At 47.5% G+C, this 17,628-nt stretch overlaps 1 long non-coding RNA gene across 1 annotated transcript; it reads left to right on the top strand.

Annotated features, from left to right (window-relative positions):
• Nucleotides 1-7,642: 7,642 nt before the first annotated feature.
• Nucleotides 7,643-13,149, top strand: LOC146063274 (uncharacterized). Its single transcript, XR_014471563.1, has 3 exons — nucleotides 7,643-7,692; nucleotides 10,375-10,431; nucleotides 12,750-13,149. It is a non-coding gene; the product is annotated as an uncharacterized LOC146063274 (long non-coding RNA).
• The last annotated feature ends 4,479 nt before the right edge of the window (nucleotides 13,150-17,628 follow it).

Below are 17,628 nucleotides of genomic sequence, written 5' to 3'. Positions count from 1 at the left end.
TCCTTCTGCCATTACCAATATTATTTTCAAATACCTAGTAAATAACTAGTCTGCAGAGTACCTCGAGGGGTACAAGTACCCCAGGCTGGGAACCGCTGTTCTAGAGGATAATAGAATGTGATATTTTTTCCTGTGGGCAATATCTCTTACTTCTAAAACTCACACTTTTGTAAATGTACACCATTGTGGGCGATTGATAAGGAAACACTGATGGCTGGAGAGGAGGCCGTGGGATCAGGCCCGAGTCATATGAGACACGTGGATTAGTTAGTGCAGGGCAGTGGAAGAGATGAGGAGAGAGAAAGAGAGTGATAAAATGGAGAGATAAATGACCAACCAATCAGGCAATGTCGTTTTCCAGATACAGCCTGTAACATGGCTGTTAGAAGCTGATTGGTTGCTAGCTTTTCTCAAACTTGCTTACACTCCTGGAATTGCCGGAAGGCTCCTGAAAATTGGGTGGCCCTCCCTGGGAAGGTAGCCAAGTCTCCTGCATGTTCCCTGGAGTCCCCGCTTCTGGCTTCAGGGAGGGGGCGTGGCTAAAACGGTGCAAACCGCATAATTTAAGTCACGCTTCCTCCCAGAAGACCCTCAAATCATGGCGATTGAATGGCCTGGGGGGGGCGGAGCTTGATGACCTCACCGACTGCGGCATCCGCGTCTTCCAGAGGAGATCTAAAAAGTAGGCAAGTACTGTATGGTTTATCTCTCTCCAAGTTTTGATAAATCTCTCCTTGGGCAGGATGCACTAAAGCAAAAATGTTATGAAAACCCTGTTATCGGGGTTTTTACTGCAATTTTGTATGCATTAAAACCTGTGCGCAGGGTTACCGCCGCGGGAGGTATTGCCAGTTTTTACTTACCTTCACGACCACCACTGCCCCACCTCAATAATGGGGTTTTTACTGCATTTTTGCTTCTGGCGGTAAGAGGCAGCAGATGTTAGAGCATCCTGTCCCTTATTTACAAAGTGTTCAGTAGATAGTGTGTAATTAGGGGACTTGGAGTGACTACTGTACCCAGGATCTAATGCGAAATGTGTGAGCCAGCCCCATACTGCATAGCTCCCAGCTGACCTGATTTTTGCGGGACAGTCCTGTTTTTTCGTGTGCACAGCATCTATTCAGGGAGACAGAGGGGCTAGAGGCATGGGCAGCAGGTCACACAGCAGTGTGGCCTCACGGGAGTAATGCAATCTATAGGCCACACCCCCTGACCATGAGGCCATGCCCCCAACCTTTGGGTAAATGCCTGCTCCGGATTGCAGTTTTTCAAATGTGGGAAGTACTGTATGCAGCATACTGGCCTTTGATAGGTGAGATATTTATATTGGGCATCCCCTGCCACTAGGGATGCCAATCCCGGGGCATTTTTTCAATCCCGGGATTGAAAAATGCTCAATCCCGGGATTCCCGGGATCCCGGGATTGGCATCCCCACCAAAAAAAACCTTTTTAGCATAGGACCAACCCCGGCCGACCCGTACATCTACTTACATTAGGGTGCGGGCGGGCAGCCGGGAGTGGGTTTGGAGGTGCACGGTGCCTCCCGGCAAGTGCACCTCCATAGAAGACAGCAGGCGGGCGGAGGCAGGCAGGCGGGCGGCGGAGAAGAGGCGGGCAGGCGGAGGCGGGCAGGCGGGCTGGGTCAGGCCGGCGTGCTGGCGGGCGGCGGAGAAGAGGCTGGCAGGCGGTCACTGGTGACGTGTGGCCTGCGCAGCGTGACCTTTACTGTCGCGCTACGCAGGCCGCACGCCGGGTCAGGTTACGGGAACAGCCGGGCAGCGTCTGAGCGAGTGCTCAGACGCTGCCCGGCATTAGACTGCGCATGCGCAGTCTAATCCCGAAATCCCGGGATTGGATTCTCCAATCCCGGGATTGAAATCCTGGACTTTTTTAGACCAAATCCCGGGATCCCGCCGATCCCGATCCCGGGATTGGCCACACTACCTGTCACGCACTGATTTGCTGGTTTCTGTTATTGCAGTGACAGTATTTATTATTTATTTACAGTGTCTTATATAGCAGTAATGTGTTTATGCTAATTTATTACAATTTATCTTTAAGGATGTATTTACTGATATCGATACCAGTCGTTGTGGACATTTGGGTTTGACCGAACTTAGCAAAGCAGTCAATCTAACAGGTGTAGTATGGAAGCTTCTGTTATAACAATTATACTGCTGTTTTGTATACTCCCAAAATGACCAGTAGGCTTCCAAAAATCAAGGGGCCCTCCTGCCCCCCTGCAAAGTAGGGCAAGGCCCCTGCATCCCCACGGACCCGTACAACCCCCACAGTAAGGAGAGGGACATAATGAGGCAATCTGCACTGAATCACATCATCATAGCCCTTCCCCTGCTACACATAACAGGTTTTTCTGCCGCTAAAGCCACAATGAGGCAACCATGCACCCATCTCCCTACCGGCCACGCCCCCCCCCCCAACCCGCAATCAGGCTGACACCACCGGAGTCTCCTCCACTAGGAACTGGAGAACTTGGCCTTTTAATCCAGATACACTCAGGTGACAACGATCATACGTTATCAGTGAATTGATATCCTGCATTCTTATGAATATTGGCTAAGCTCATTACTTGTTAGGTGACAGCCACACTTGAGTATGTGGACTCATGATGAAGCCTCTGTGTTGTTTCCTTTATTACCTAGGTCTTCAAGTTAGCGATGATCTCTTTACACAGATGATTGCTCGATATGGAGACTCGGAAGAAAAACTAAACTTTGTCGACTACTTGATCTGTATGGTACGAGTGAAAACAATTTTGCGTAAGTTGCGAAATGCGTGATGTCATCATTGTTATGAGAAAGTTGCCAAAGATTTCCATTGTTCTCTGCAATTGCTGGATGTTATTTAACTCCCTGGAATGAGCTTCCTTGCTTTATTAGACTCTCCCCGACCTGGCAATGCTTCAGACGTTCACTGAAACCTCGCCTGTTCATCACAGTGCACCATCCAGCATAACCTAGTACTGAGGCCGCTCTCTGTACCTGCCACCTCATGTCCCGACCATCTCTGCCAGGCTCATTTCCTGCCTTCAGGCCTCCTTGGCTGCATCTCATGTCACCTGTCTGTCTACCCCTCCCTCTAGATCAGTGATTTTCAACCTTTTTACCTTGCGGCACACTAAATAAGATCTTAAAATTGCCAAGGCACATCATGAGATCCCCAAAGGGCAAAACACATTGGCCCCCACAGGAAAAACAAACAAATCTATTGGCCTCCATATAAAAACAATCACACTGGTCCCCACAGGTATCAAAAATAAAATACATTGGCCCTTTACATGAAAAGAAGAGACCAGTAAATAACAGTTGAACTGGTGGTGGCTGTAAACTAGTTTGAACATCTCTTGATCTGGGGGCACACTTGAGAACAGCTCAAGGCACACTAGTGTGCCACGGCACAGTGGTTGAAAAACACTGCTCTAGATTGTAAGATCCTTGGAGCAGGGCCCTCTACTCTCCTGTTCTCACAGCCCCCTTCTTCATTTACAGCTCTCTTACCCATCTACGCTCTATACCTGCGCCTCTTCTCACTTGTGTTCATTCATCTCTACCATTGACACCTGCCCCTGGCAACATGCGGACACCTCCTCTGCTTCCCTACATCATACCTCCCAACTTTTCATGTTAAGAAATAGGGACACTCGCGCGGCGAAGCCGCGCGAGCGCCCGAAAAGGGGGCGTGGCGTATGCAAATGAGGGCGCGGCTTATGCTAATTAGCCGCGACCTCATTTTCATACGAGAATAGACGCTGTGCGCATGCGCACAGCGTCTATTCTACTACATTGGGGGGTCTCCCAACTGCCTACCCCCCGTAGCGGGACAATGCCTGCCGCGGGTGGGACGTCGGGACAGGACCCGAAAATCGGGACTGTCCCGACGGAATCGTGACAGTTGGGAGGTATGCTACATCCCAGCTGTATTGTGTACTGAGCATTGTGCTGCTGTTACCTGTGCTGTTCTAGTGTCTCAGTCACTGTAATGTTCTGTGTCCTCTGTATTGTACTAATGTGTGCCCTATGTACAGCGCTGCCCCTGGTAGTACACAGACACCTCCTCTGCTTCCTACATCCCAACTGTGTTGTGTACTGAGCATTGTGCTGCTGTTACCTGTGCTGTTGTAGTGTCTCAGTCACTGTAATGTTCTGTGTCCCCTGTATTGTACTAATGTGTGCCCTATGTACAGCGCTGCCCCTGGTAGTACACAGACACCTCCTCTGCTTCCCTACATCCCAGCTGTATTGTGTACTGAGCATTGTGCTGCTGTTACCTGTGCTGTTCTAGTGTCTCAGTCACTGTAATGTTCTGTGTCCTCTGTATTGTACTAATGTGTGCCCTATGTACGGTGCTGCCCCTGGTAGTACATTGACACCTCCTCTGCTTCCTACATCCCAACTGTATTGTGTACTGAGCATTGTGCTGCTGTTACCTGTGCTGTTGTAGTGTCTCAGTCACTGTAATGTTCTGTGTCCACTGTATTTTACTAATGTGTGCCCTATGTACGTTACTGCCCCTGGTAGTACATGGACACCTCCTCTGCTTCCCTACATCCCAGCTGTATTGTGTGCTGAGCATTGTGCTGCTGTTACCTGTGCTGCTGTAGGGTCTCAGTCACTGTAATGTTCTGTGTCCCCTTTATTGTACTAATGTGTGCCCTATGTACGGCGCTGCCCCTGGTAGTACGTGGACACCTCCTCTGCTTCCCTACATCCCAGCTGTATTGTGTATGGAGCATTGTGCTGCGGTTACCTATGCTGTTGTAGTGTCTCAGTCACTGTAATGTTCTGTGTCCCCTGTATTGTACTAATGTGTGCCCTATGTGTGGCGCTGCCCCTGCTAGCACACGGACACCTCCACTGCTTCCCTACATCCCAGCTGTATTGTGTACTGAGCATTGTGCTATTGTTACCTGTGCTGTTGTAGCGTCTCAGTCACTGTAATGTTCTGTGTCCCCTGTATTGTACTAATGTGTGCCCTATGTACGGCGCTGCCCCTGGTAGTACGTGGACACCTCCTCTGCTTCCCTACATCCCAGCTGTATTGTGTACTGAGCATTGTGCTGTTACCTGTGCTGTTGTAGTGTCTCAGTCACTGTAATGTTCTGTGTCCTCTGTATTGTACTAATGTGTGCCCTGTGTACAGCGCTGCCCCTGGTAGTACACGGACACCTCCTCTGCTTCCCTACATCCCAGCTGTATTGTGTACTGAGCATTGTGCTGCTGTTACCTGTGCTGTTGTAGTGTCCCAGTTACTGTAATGTTCTGTGTCCCTGTATTGTACTAATGTGTGCCCTATGTACGGCGCTGCCCCTGGTAGTACACTGACACCTCCTCTACTTCCCTACATCCCAGCTGTATTGTGTACTGAGCATTGTGCTGTTGTTACCTGTGCTGTTGTAGCGTCTCAGTCACTGTAATGTTCTGTGTCCCCTGTATTGTACTAATGTGTGCCCTATGTACGGCGCTGCCCCTGGTAGTACACGGACACCTCCTCTGCTTCCCTACATCCCAGCTGTATTGTGTACTGAGCATTGTGCTGCTGTTACCTGTGCTGTTGTAGTGTCTCAGTCACTGTAATGTTCTGTGTCCCCTGTATTGTACTAATGTGTGCCCTATGTACGGCGCTGCCCCTGGTAGTACACGGACACCTCCTCTGCTTCCCTACATCCCAGCTGTATTGTGTACTGAGCATTGTGCTGCTGTTACCTGTGCTGTTGTAGTGTCTCAGTCACTGTAATGTTCTGTGTCCCCTGTATTGTACTAATGTGTGCCCTATGTACGGCGCTGCCCCTGGTAGTACACGGACACCTCCTCTGCTTCCCTACATCCCAGCTGTATTGTGTACTGAGCATTGTGCTGCTGTTACCTGTGCTGTTGTAGTGTCTCAGTCACTGTAATGTTCTGTGTCCCCTGTATTGTACTAATGTGTGCCCTATGTACGGCGCTGCCCCTGGTAGTACACTGACACCTCCTCTACTTCCCTACATCCCAGCTGTATTGTGTACTGAGCATTGTGCTGTTGTTACCTGTGCTGTTGTAGCGTCTCAGTCACTGTAATGTTCTGTGTCTCCTGTATTGTACTAATGTGTGCCCTATGTACGGCGCTGCCCCTGGTAGTACACGGACACCTCCTCTGCTTCCCTACATCCCAGCTGTATTGTGTACTGAGCATTGTGCTGTTGTTACCTGTGCTGTTGTAGCGTCTCAGTCACTGTAATGTTCTGTGTCCCCTGTATTGTACTAATGTGTGCCCTATGTACAGCGCTACCCCTGGTAATACACGGACACCTCCTCTGCTTGCCTACATCCCAGCTGTATTGTGTGCTGAGCATTGTGCTGCTGTTACCTGTGCTGTTGTAGTGTCTCAGTCACTGTAATGTTCTGTGTCCCCTGTATTGTACTAATGTGTGCCCTATGTACGGCGCTGCCCCTGGTAGTACACGGATACCTCCTCTGCTTCCCTACATCCCAGCTGTATTGTGTACTGAGCATTGTGCTGCTGTTACCTGTGCTGTTCTAGTGTCTCAGTCACTGTAATGTTCTGTGTCCCCTGTATTGTACTAATGTGTGCCCTCTGCACGGCGCTGCCCCTGGTAGTACATGGACATCCCAGCTGCATTGTGTATTGAGCATTGTGCTGCCAATTATTACCTGTGCTTTGTTATAGTTCTTCTGTTACTGTTATGTTTAGTTCTGTGTTTCCTGTATTGTTCTAGGTTATGGTATATACAGTAATATTTACAATGTCTGGGTTGACAGTCACTAGGTCAACCAGTAATGGTCGACAGTGACTGGTTCAACACCTAAGAATGGTGACAGACCTAAGGTTGACAATGGCAGAAGGTCGACACAAGCTTTACATCGACATGGTCATATGTCGACATTCATTTTTTCACCTTGTTTGTAGTGTCTATATCGACATAAAAGTGTACCGCGTCCCCCCGCATGGCGCGCTGCACTCACCATACTTTAGGCACGGTGCCTAACTGCGTTCGGCACACTATTATAGTCTCCCTCTATGCCCACGTGGATAGTTAAGTGTAAACTAGATCCGATCAATGTTGAATCACCCCCTGAATCCAGTCACATTGGTTGAGAGACATTTTATTCACAGGACAATAGTCGGTAAATACAGTAAGATGTCTAGCAAAAATAATAATCAACACACCAACACGGTAACAAGTATCAGCTGCAAATGTTGGAGGAATTTTAAAGTGTTTATACCTCTACAGCAACACAAAACGTTAACGATGGTCCACTAGTCTAACAGATAGTGAAAAGTTGCAACAATTGAAAATAAGAAGCTGAAAAAATGGTGGGGTGACTACCCACTAGAGGCCAGACCATCCCGAGGACTCATGAGAGAGCGGAAGTTGTGTTAAATAATCATAGAAGGGATATAAACGTAAGAAGTCCATTTTGTCTATACCCCACTGTCTTGAACCTCCAGTGTCCCCTAGTAGCCAAATGATAAAAAGGTCTTGGAGGAGGCACGGAGCCTACTGGACATGTTTTCTATTGTATAATTAAGCCTAATGTGATCTGCAATGCTTTGTAGACTTGCTTTAAAAATCTTTGTGCAGAATTGAACTTTTTCTTCATTTAATATTTTCAGAAACATTTAACATGCTCTCGGGGGATGGAAAATGTTTGTCCCTTAGTCGAGAGAGGGTAAGTGTTAAATGATAGGTGTCAGTATACTGTATGTCTTCTCAGTGATGTGTAGCCAAATATGACGAGACGCTCTAATCTCTGCACTCCTCGCTACTTCAATCTCTTTTTTCTGTTTGTTTGCTTTTGCTATTGCCTTGGGTGACCGAATTACTTTACACTTTGAGTTTAAGTGTAATAGATGTAGTGCTCTTGTAGAAACTTTAATTTGATCCATGTTTCCTGGACTGGGAGACGTTACTGACAATGGGGGTAATTCAGACTTCCTTGTTAGGCTGGATATATTCAGAGATTAGCCAGCAGGTTATCGCTGTCCTGGCGAACTCACCCCCCCCCCCCCCCCCCCACCCCTGTACCTTTACGGATGTGTACGCATTCGCTTGCAAGCACCCGCACAGAGGAAAAATAATTCAATGGTTGCTCATTTTCGAATTACTTTCCCTCTGTTTGCAGCATAAAAATAGCCCAGGACTATTCTGCTGCACGTTGTTGTCCGAATTGGGGGCAGGCAATGGCGTCATTTACCCGCTCCGAGCAGGCAAGGTAACGCCTGCGTTTGCTGAGGTCCTCCCTGCATTTCTATGGGAAAGCTCCTTGCCTGTCACTCAGGCTGCCTGCACCTCGGCGTTGATAAACTTAGCCGAAGGCGCGCTCAGCCGGGACCTGCACATGTGCATTGGCAACAATGAGCATGCGCAGAGGAAGAACATCAGCATAGGGGCCGAATTCGCTGCTCAACAAGCAGGTCTGAATTGGCCCAATTGGGTGAAGAACCATCGTTATTCATGTCTCATTGGGGACGCAGACTCTAATGGGTGTCTAATCATTACCATGGATGAGCTTCATAGTAAATGGCTCAACTATTGAGGCTCTGGTTTACCCCACCAGGCAGCAGTGAACTTAGGACAAACATGAAGAATGGAACATAGCAGTACCATTTGCCTAATGTTATCCCTAATGTCGGGTGCATGGATTGGCTGGCATCGGAATCCCAGCATGTCAATGAATACTATCCTGAGCCACATCGGTGGGGGTCTCCAAATGCAGAGACAATCTCCCACTCTGCGGAACATTGGAGCAAGTCTGGGGGAGAAGAACCTAGTAATGTCCCTGGACATTAATGTACACATTGGTCATTTTATACACTGGAAACTGTAAAGAATATAGAACCAGTACTGCACAGCTCATATTATCCCACCTCATTATAAGACTCCTGTTTCTTCCTCCTGGTAGCTGCTTTCTGGTCCAGAGCACTGACTGAGGACTCAGACACACACACAGCAAACTTGGTAGAAGAAGCTGCTACCACTGGGCATGTGCGGGAGCTCCGCTCTGCCAAGAGGTGGGGGTTTCCGGGCAACTGTAACCCCCCTCCCGCGTTTGCATCCATAAAACCACATATTTACAGTACAAGGAAGCAAACTTCTCCAATCAGAACCTTAGGCAATATCTAGTAACAAATATTCCATTATTATGTTGGTCAGTCAGTAGCCCACGGTCTTTACTATAAAAAGGCAGTCAGGACTATCTATGCTCAAGCAGCACCTTTCACTCTGTGCTATAAACTGAGAAGCAGAAAAAACAACTTTTATAAGTCTTCCTGTGTTACATCCCTGGGACGAGACAAGCTACTTTGGGGCCCCTGGGTCATCATCACACCACCCTACTTATAGATGACAATTGGGCATCCCCTAACTGGCCTGGACGTGGAGAACGTAGACTGGATCTCTTGTCTAGAAGAAGGGACGTCTACATCAGAAGATAAATCTCCACGGATGTGGCCAAAGTTATACAAGGATAACCCAGGGTTGCCGACTTTCAAATGCGCCTCTCCGGGAGAAGCCCAGAGAGGAGACTTTCATTACCCGTTCGGGGGCGGGGCTTGACTGTGACGTCATTATGTCCCGCCCCCATTACGGGAAATAGTCGAAATCACTGATCTCCATGGAAGGGGCGGGGCTAAAATGACACGTGTGTCTTTTAGCTCCGCCCCCTCTTCTGAGACCCGCGGATTGCGGCATTTAAATGCCGCGATCGGGGGGTTCAGTGGGGGTCCCCCTTATTCCGGGAGGGTTGCCCACCCTTCCGGGGGGCCAGGAGGGGGACCCGATTTTCGGGAGACTCCCGGTAATTCCGCGAGGGTCGGCAACCCCTTCCGGAATCAACCCCCCCCCAGAGCATTGTGTGGCTGTGTCCACTATCCCCTTCTGTTTGTGGCAGCTTTACCAGGTTTGAAGATCTTAAATTGATTATGCTGTCTGCCACAGTCTAGATTTATTGAGTGCCGAGCTGCTGATGATCCTGGGTATTCTGAGACCCCCAAGCAGTGGCTGTTGTGCTGTGAGCAGGGCCGCCGACAGGTCAGCCCTATAAAATGGAGGGGGCATGGCCACCGGGCCCCGCATCCATAAAAAAAAATTTAAGGAGAGAGGACTGGTCTTTCATCTCTCTCCCCACTGCCTGGCTCCCAGCAATGGGGGAGGGGGAGCGGGACCGGGGCCCCTAAAGCAGACCCAGGCTCAGGTAAAAAGTACCCACTCCACCTTCTTGATGCCACTGGCTGTGAGTCAGGATTACTGATTAAATCCACCCCTTCCCCAAAAGAAAAGTCTAGATCTGTCCCTGCTTACTATGATGTGTATTTTATGCATTAATTATCTGTATATAATGTTGTTGTTACAGTGGATGCAGCTTATGATATAAAATGATTGGACATGAAGGAGACTTCTGCTGTTACTGGTGAGTATTATGGAACATTACCGAGTCTGAGAATCATTATTTATATATTTGAATTAACTTCCCCATGTTTGTGCCCGTTGTAAGAACATAAACGCATCAATTAGGGTAACGATGGGCACAATTAAATGTAGGATCATCAAAGAGTATAAATATGTTGCCGGTTACTGTGTGTCGTCATTAGGCTAATGGTAAGTAAGTAATTAAAGTGCTGGCCAATCAGGTTCTTGTTATAATTTGCCAAATACATTCTATAAATGATAGCTAGAAGCTTATTGGTTAATATCAGGGTTGTCTACCTGACCCTCTCCTTCGGGGAGAAAATGCTCTGTTCCTGGCCTTCCCTGGTAATGTAGGATTGCCATCACCTGTGGTGAAACACCTTCAATTACCTAGCTCCCCACAGGTGATGGCAATCATACATTACCAGGGAAGTCCAGGTACAGAGCATTTTCTCCCTGAAGGAGAGGGTCAGGTAGGCAACCATGGTTAATATGGGCAGAATTTCCTACTGTTTTCTTTAGAAGGTTTGAAACCTCTCACCCCAAGTATCATATATTAAGTTAGTCTATGCACAGGTTCTCAAACTCGGTCCTCATCGCCCCACACACAGCGCACATTTTGCAGGTCTCTCACAGAATCACAAGTGAAATAATTAGCTCCACCTGTGTCAATGAGTAATGAATGCACCTGTGACCTGGAAAATGTGAACTGTGTGGACCGAGTTTGAGAACCTGTGGTCTAATGTGAACCAAAGGGCCAATGCAGCTTTGTGGTGTTACAGTACATGACAGTTGCTACTTGCATGGCGTATCACAGGCATTCCCAACCTCTGTCCTCAAGGCACACTGTAACAGTGCAGGTTTTAGTGATATCCAGGCTTCGGCAGAGGATTTTAATCAAAATAGCTGAAGTATTAATTAAGTTACCTGTGCTGAAGCATTAAGGGGAATATTCTGGTTCACTCCTTCTGGCAAATTCCTTCTCAAATGGACAAAACCATGTGCACTGCAGGTGGGGTAGATGTTACTTGTGCAGAGAGAGTTATATTTGGGTGGGGTTTTACTTCAAAGGGAGATCTATATTGCAGTGTACAAATAAAGCAGCCAGTATTTACCCTGCACAGAAACAAAATGACTCACCCAAATCTAATTCTCTCTGCACATTACATCTGCCCCCCTGCAGTGCACATGTTGTTCAGTTCAGTCTTGCCTATTGGAAATACTTCAGGATAATGTGTGTGTGTGTGTGTGTGTGTGTATATTTATATATATATATATATGTTCAATGGATGAAGATGCGGCGACTAATTGCTCAACGAAAACAGTGTATACTGAGTGTGCTGGTCTGCACTTGTTAAAAAAACAATAAAAAGTTATTTACTTGAAGTGGACCTAAATCACGGTATAAAATTTCACTATGGATACGATAAAAAAGTAATTCCTTCTCAAATGGACAAAACCATGTGCACTGCAGGTGGGGTAGATGTTACTTGTGCAGAGAGAGTTATATTTGGGTGGGGTTTTACTTCAAAGGGAGATCTATATTGCAGTGTACAAATAAAGCAGCCAGTATTTACCCTGCACAGAAACAAAATGACTCACCCAAATCTAATTCTCTCTGCACGTTTTACATCTGCTCCACTGCAGTGCACATGGGGGTTATTTTGGTTCACTCTTTCTGACATATTCCTTCTTAGATGGACAAAACCATGTGCACTGAAGGTGGGGCAGATGTTACTTGTGCAGAGAGAGTTAGATTTGGGTGAGATATTTTGTTTCTGTGCAGGGTAAATACTGACTGCTTTATTTCTACACTGCAATATAGATCTCACTTTGATGCAAAACCCCACCCAAATCTAATTCTATCTGCACATGTCACATCTGCTCCACCTGCAGTGCACATGGTTTTGTCCATTTAAGAAGGAATTTGCCAGAAGGAGTGAACCAGAATAACCCTGACCCGTTTGTGTGCATTGAGGACCGTAGTTGGGAAAGCATGGCGTATCGGGTCACTTGGCAGCAAATTTGGTTGTGCAGCTTACATGAGGATAAACCTTATTACATGCGGGTCAGGTGCAAGAATGGGCCACGTATCGGGTCACTTGGCAGCAAATTTGGTTGTGCAGCTTACATGAGGATAAACCTTATTACATGCGGGTCAGGTGCAAGAAAGGGCCACGTTATGTATTATGCATGTGAGCGGAGTTATTTACTCCTTGGTATATTCTATTTAAGATGAACAGGGCTGGGATTATGTATCACTAAGGGTTCTGAGGCATCCACATGCCACCCCTCTAACATCTCCATTCTGTGTTACAGAGGAGAACCCTTCCCTGCCTCCATTTATCTCCGCTGATGAAAGACAACAATGTGGAAATGCCCATTGCACAGGGAAAGGTCTGACGCTCGCCCCCTGCCACTCTAAGGAACACACCGCATGTGCCTAATAAGTAATAATAGAAATTGCTGCCACGTCAACAATGTTCCTAAACGCAATGGATGTATAACACTTACGGGTCATATGTACTAAGCCATGGAGGATGATAAAGTAGCAGGCAGCCAGCTAACTCCTAACTGTCATTTTCCCCAAAACAGCCTGTAACATAAGTTAGGGGCTGTTTGGTTGATGGCTGACCTCTCTCGACTTTATCACTCTCCAAGGCTTATAAATCGCCACCATAATCTGTGTTTTTTTTATACCTTTATGTACATTTTAGTTGATATTACACATACCTCCCAACTTTGTGATCAGCCGGCGGGATGCTGCTGCTGCGCCGAAATTTTCTGGGGCGTGGCCTAATTCGGGGGCATGGTCTATACTCGCAGCTCTCCCGCGAGGCCACGCCCCCATTTTGCCGCTATGGGGGCATGACCCAGAGGCTCTGTGATCCTCTAGCCATGCCCCCAGCCCCCTGGCTGCGGGAATAGACGCTGTGCGCATGCGCATAGCGTTTATTCCCCGTTGCTTAGCAGCTGACAGGGGGGACTCCCAACAGCCCCCCCACACCGCGGGACACTGCCGCCAGCGGGTGGGACAGCGGGACAGGCCCTGATAATCGGGACTGTCCCGCTAAAATCGGGACTGTTGGGAGGTATGATTACATAGCCCATAAGTGAGACTCAGTCAAACTTGACAAGCAGTCGATCTTTGGACATTGGCCCTTATTCTGGTTCACTCGGAAAGGCAAATTCCCTCTCAAATGGATAAAACCATGTGCACTGCAGGTGGGGCAGATGTGACTTTTGCAGAGAGAGATAGATTTGGGTGGGGTTTTACTTCAAAGTAGATCTATATTGCAATGTAAAAATAAAGCAGTCAGTATTTTCCTGCACAGAAACAAAATAACTCACCCTAATCTAATTCTCTCTGCACATGTTACATCTGCCCCACCTGCAGTGCACATGGTTTTGTCCATTTGAGAAGGAATTTGCCTTTGCGAGTGATCTGTGTGTGTGTGTATATATATATATATATATATATATATATATATATATATATATATAGGGCTGCACGTGGTGGGCATGAGACATTAAACTGGGAAACGGTCTGTACATGGTGGGCATGAAATGTTATATAGCACATACATTATAAAGCAATCTGGCTCCGTTCTGATTCATTCCGGTGGAACGTAACCAGTTTGGTGACAAAAGCGTTAAACTGGCCTGATAAAATGCCGCATGTGTGACTGGCAACAATACAAGACAAATAACGCAACACTGGACAACGTCATTTGGCTTTTACGCTTTGTGTCCCAGATTGTTATATCTATTGTGCAGTACAAGTGGTCATTCTGGTGCAGTCGGAGCTGTTATCACTGCACCTCTCTTGGAAGCCTCAGTGATATCACTGTGCGGTGATGCAGCGGGAGGCGTCTATTACACGCAGATGCCTCCTGGGTCAGTAGTGATCCGACCTAGGACGCAGTTGCGGTATGGGTAAAAACCGGACCCAGACAAGACCCCGGACTGCCGGACTGGACACTACAAGTTCTGGAATGCATATTTTAAAGTCCCGTCCACGTGACACCTGTCACCAGGGAGAGGAGGAGGGAGAGAATAAAGTTTCCCTGTATGGTCAGGGCATGTAGCAAAAACCAGAGCAGTCCGGAGCACACGGGGAGGCTGTAATCTCCCCTTCCCATGTCCCTGGTGAAAAGTAAACTATCACAGGCATCCCCCCGGACAAGACACCCCCAGGACTGGGGTCTTATCCGGGCCGGTTTTTACATAGTCCTCGCCGTTTCGGTTCAAAGTATCCACCATCAGGCGACTTTCTGCACATTCCTTTACAGTTTCCTTTTTTCCAGTTACTTCCGCCATACGAAACGCTGCATACATCACGTTGCACTATTGGGTCTTCCTGCAGCAATGCAGCCGCTTAATTATAATGGGCAAAAATGCATTCACACATTCACAACCGACAGGACCGACACAAAAGATTGGGGGTTATTCTAGTCCATTCTTTCTGACAAAATCCTTCTTAGATGGACAAAACCATGTGCACTGCGGGTGGGGCAGATGTAACTTGTGCAGAGAGAATTAGATTAAGGTGGGGTTTTTCTTCAAAGTGAGATCTATATTGAAGTGTAAAACCATGCAGTCAGTATTTTCCCTGCACAGAAACAAAATAACTCACCCAAATCTAATTCTCTCTGCACATGTTACATCTGCCCCCCTGCAGTGCACATGGTTTTGTCCATCTAAGATGGATTTTGTCAGAAAGAATGAACTAGAATAAACCCCATTGTGCCACCAGAAACGATGTGATTTATTTTGGGAAGCGTAGAATAAATCCACAACGATGCCGCACTGAATAGCATCCGTATTCTAATCATGCAAATGCAATTTTTCCGGGATCCAAGGGGACATTAACTTTCACAACTTGATGATAATTGTGAAATGCCTAAAACTACCCCCCTGCTGTTCTCCCAATTCTCATTACGTTTGGAATCGCTGACTGCTTGCCTCGGAATACTAATCCTGCGCGGCGAGGCACAGCCTGGGTTCCAGGGACAGTACAATCTACGTCTTTGTGGTGACGTCTCCGGAAACGGGACTATATTCTATAATATGGACCAGATCTGTTCATTAATGTTGGCTCGCCTAGTACATTTATATTTTGGTATTTAAAGGGAAAGTGTCTGCTATTCATAAGCACAGAATACGTCTGTCTGCAGATTCCCGGCCTCGCATTATCCCACTGGGCTGTGTTCTTTTTTTACAGTTAAGTGTGATATCCAGGGGTATGGCTTAAGGTCGACATACATTGTTTCGACCACTGAAGGACGACAGGGCTTAGGTCGACACCTGAAACAGGTCGACATGGCTAATGTCGACAGCGTTGGAAGGTCGACCCAAGCATTAGGTCGACAATGGAAAGATCAACATCAGTATTTCATGTTTTTTGTCCAGAATGTCGACACAGTCTAAGTGTACCGTTTCCCCTCACTGCGCTTGCCATGCTTTCACTCCCTAGATGATGCTAGGGTATGAAATACCGCCTGTCGGCACATGTCGGCTCAAAACAAGTGTCAGGTGTCTATGGTCAACCCAATTTATGTCGACCTTAATTCAGTCGACCTGGTGACCGTATCCCGATATCCAGCCAGGGTTCAATTCTCATGTCAAGTAGAGGTTTAGGGGGCCGGTTTATTACTATCCTTATCATCAGATGTGAATTTGCTGTGATAACATCGGTCCAACTCGCAATGCGATAATTGACGACATTGCAAGCATGCTTCAATTATCGCAGGCAAGCACAGAGCCTTTGATGGATCGCCACAGCACCATTGAGGTATTTTTTTGAAAAAATATCCCAATACTGTATTGCACATGAAGTGCCGCCATCATACTTACCATCCCGGGATTGGCCCCTGAATTGCTAGCAGCCTTTGGGACTTTCTCCTTCTGTGACCCCCGGTGCTGTAAAGTGAGCTGCCACTTTGCAGCATCACTTTTCCATTCAGGGGGTCACAGAGCTCGGCAGTCCCCACCTGAGCGCCAATCAGTAAAAGCTGGGGAGGAGAGTACAGTATGAACTTTTTTATTTAATTTATTTTCTACAGTGATGAGCTTGTAATACCTGTAGGTCACAGTTTCGTACCTCCCAACATGACCCTCTCCGGGAGGGACACAATGCTCTGTTCCTGGACTTCCTTGTTAATGTAAGATTGCCATCACCTGCTTTGAACAGGGAAATTGGTAATAAAGGTGTTTCACCACAGGTGATATTAATAACACATTAACAAGCCAGTCCAGGAACAGAGCATACTGTCCCTCCTGGAGAAGGTCATGTTGGGAGGTATGCAGTTTTCTTCTGTTACAGAATTATGAGTAGATGAGGGCGGGTTGGTATCATTGGGTCGACCACAGAAAGGATGACAGGCCTAAGGTCGACACACTCAAAAGGTGTGTCGACACTGTGTGCATGTGCACAGCCGCTATTCCCACAAGCAGAGGGGAGGGGGGCTGGCTAGCAGCTTACAGAGTGGCAAAAAACAGGGCGTGGCCTCATGAAATGTCACGATTTGTCACCCACTCCCCCTTGCCACTATGCCATGTCCCCTAATTTTGGCGATGCGCCTTCAGCGCATGATGATGTCCCTCCCTAGCTGGATCCAAAGTTGGGAGGCATGCGCAGGGGGTCTGCACATGTACAAATCCACCCATGCGCATGAGCAGACTCGCACCCTTTGCCTGGGGGAGCAAATATGGACCTGGCCGGCCAGGACTGAATCACCGCCTGTATTTTCACTATAATGGTGTCCGGCTATTACACAGGCAACTGGGCTGTAATTAGTCAGAAGCACTGCAATCAGATAGGTGACTATACCAGTCTGACCACTCTCTCGAGTCAAGTGGTAAGGGGAAATGTACTGTACTATGACACCTGAGACTAGGTGCCTGACCAGCTGTAATGGATTATAAGGAAACACATAGGGCTTTAGGTTTCATGAAATTAAATGTAGGGCAATGTCCTGTACTAAGGGATCAATTAATTTAGGTGAATGGGCCGCTACCCGGGTATAGATCATAAGGTTGAAAGTTTTTAGGTCGACAGTCAGTAGGGTGACACCAAACGGTCAGCAGTCATGTGATTTGCTCCTGGCCAATCCTGAGCAGGCATTTGCTCAGCTGACTGCAGCAGCCAACCCCTGTTCCCATGTAGGTATAAGAGGGCCTAACCAAGCAGTCTCCA

Source organism: Crinia signifera, chromosome 3 (assembly GCF_055691185.1).
Source record: "Crinia signifera chromosome 3, ASM5569118v1, whole genome shotgun sequence".
In the NCBI taxonomy this organism is placed as follows: domain Eukaryota; kingdom Metazoa; phylum Chordata; class Amphibia; order Anura; family Myobatrachidae; genus Crinia; species Crinia signifera.
Note: the sequence above shows the minus strand (reverse complement) of the source record. Positions and strands in the feature narration are given on the sequence as shown.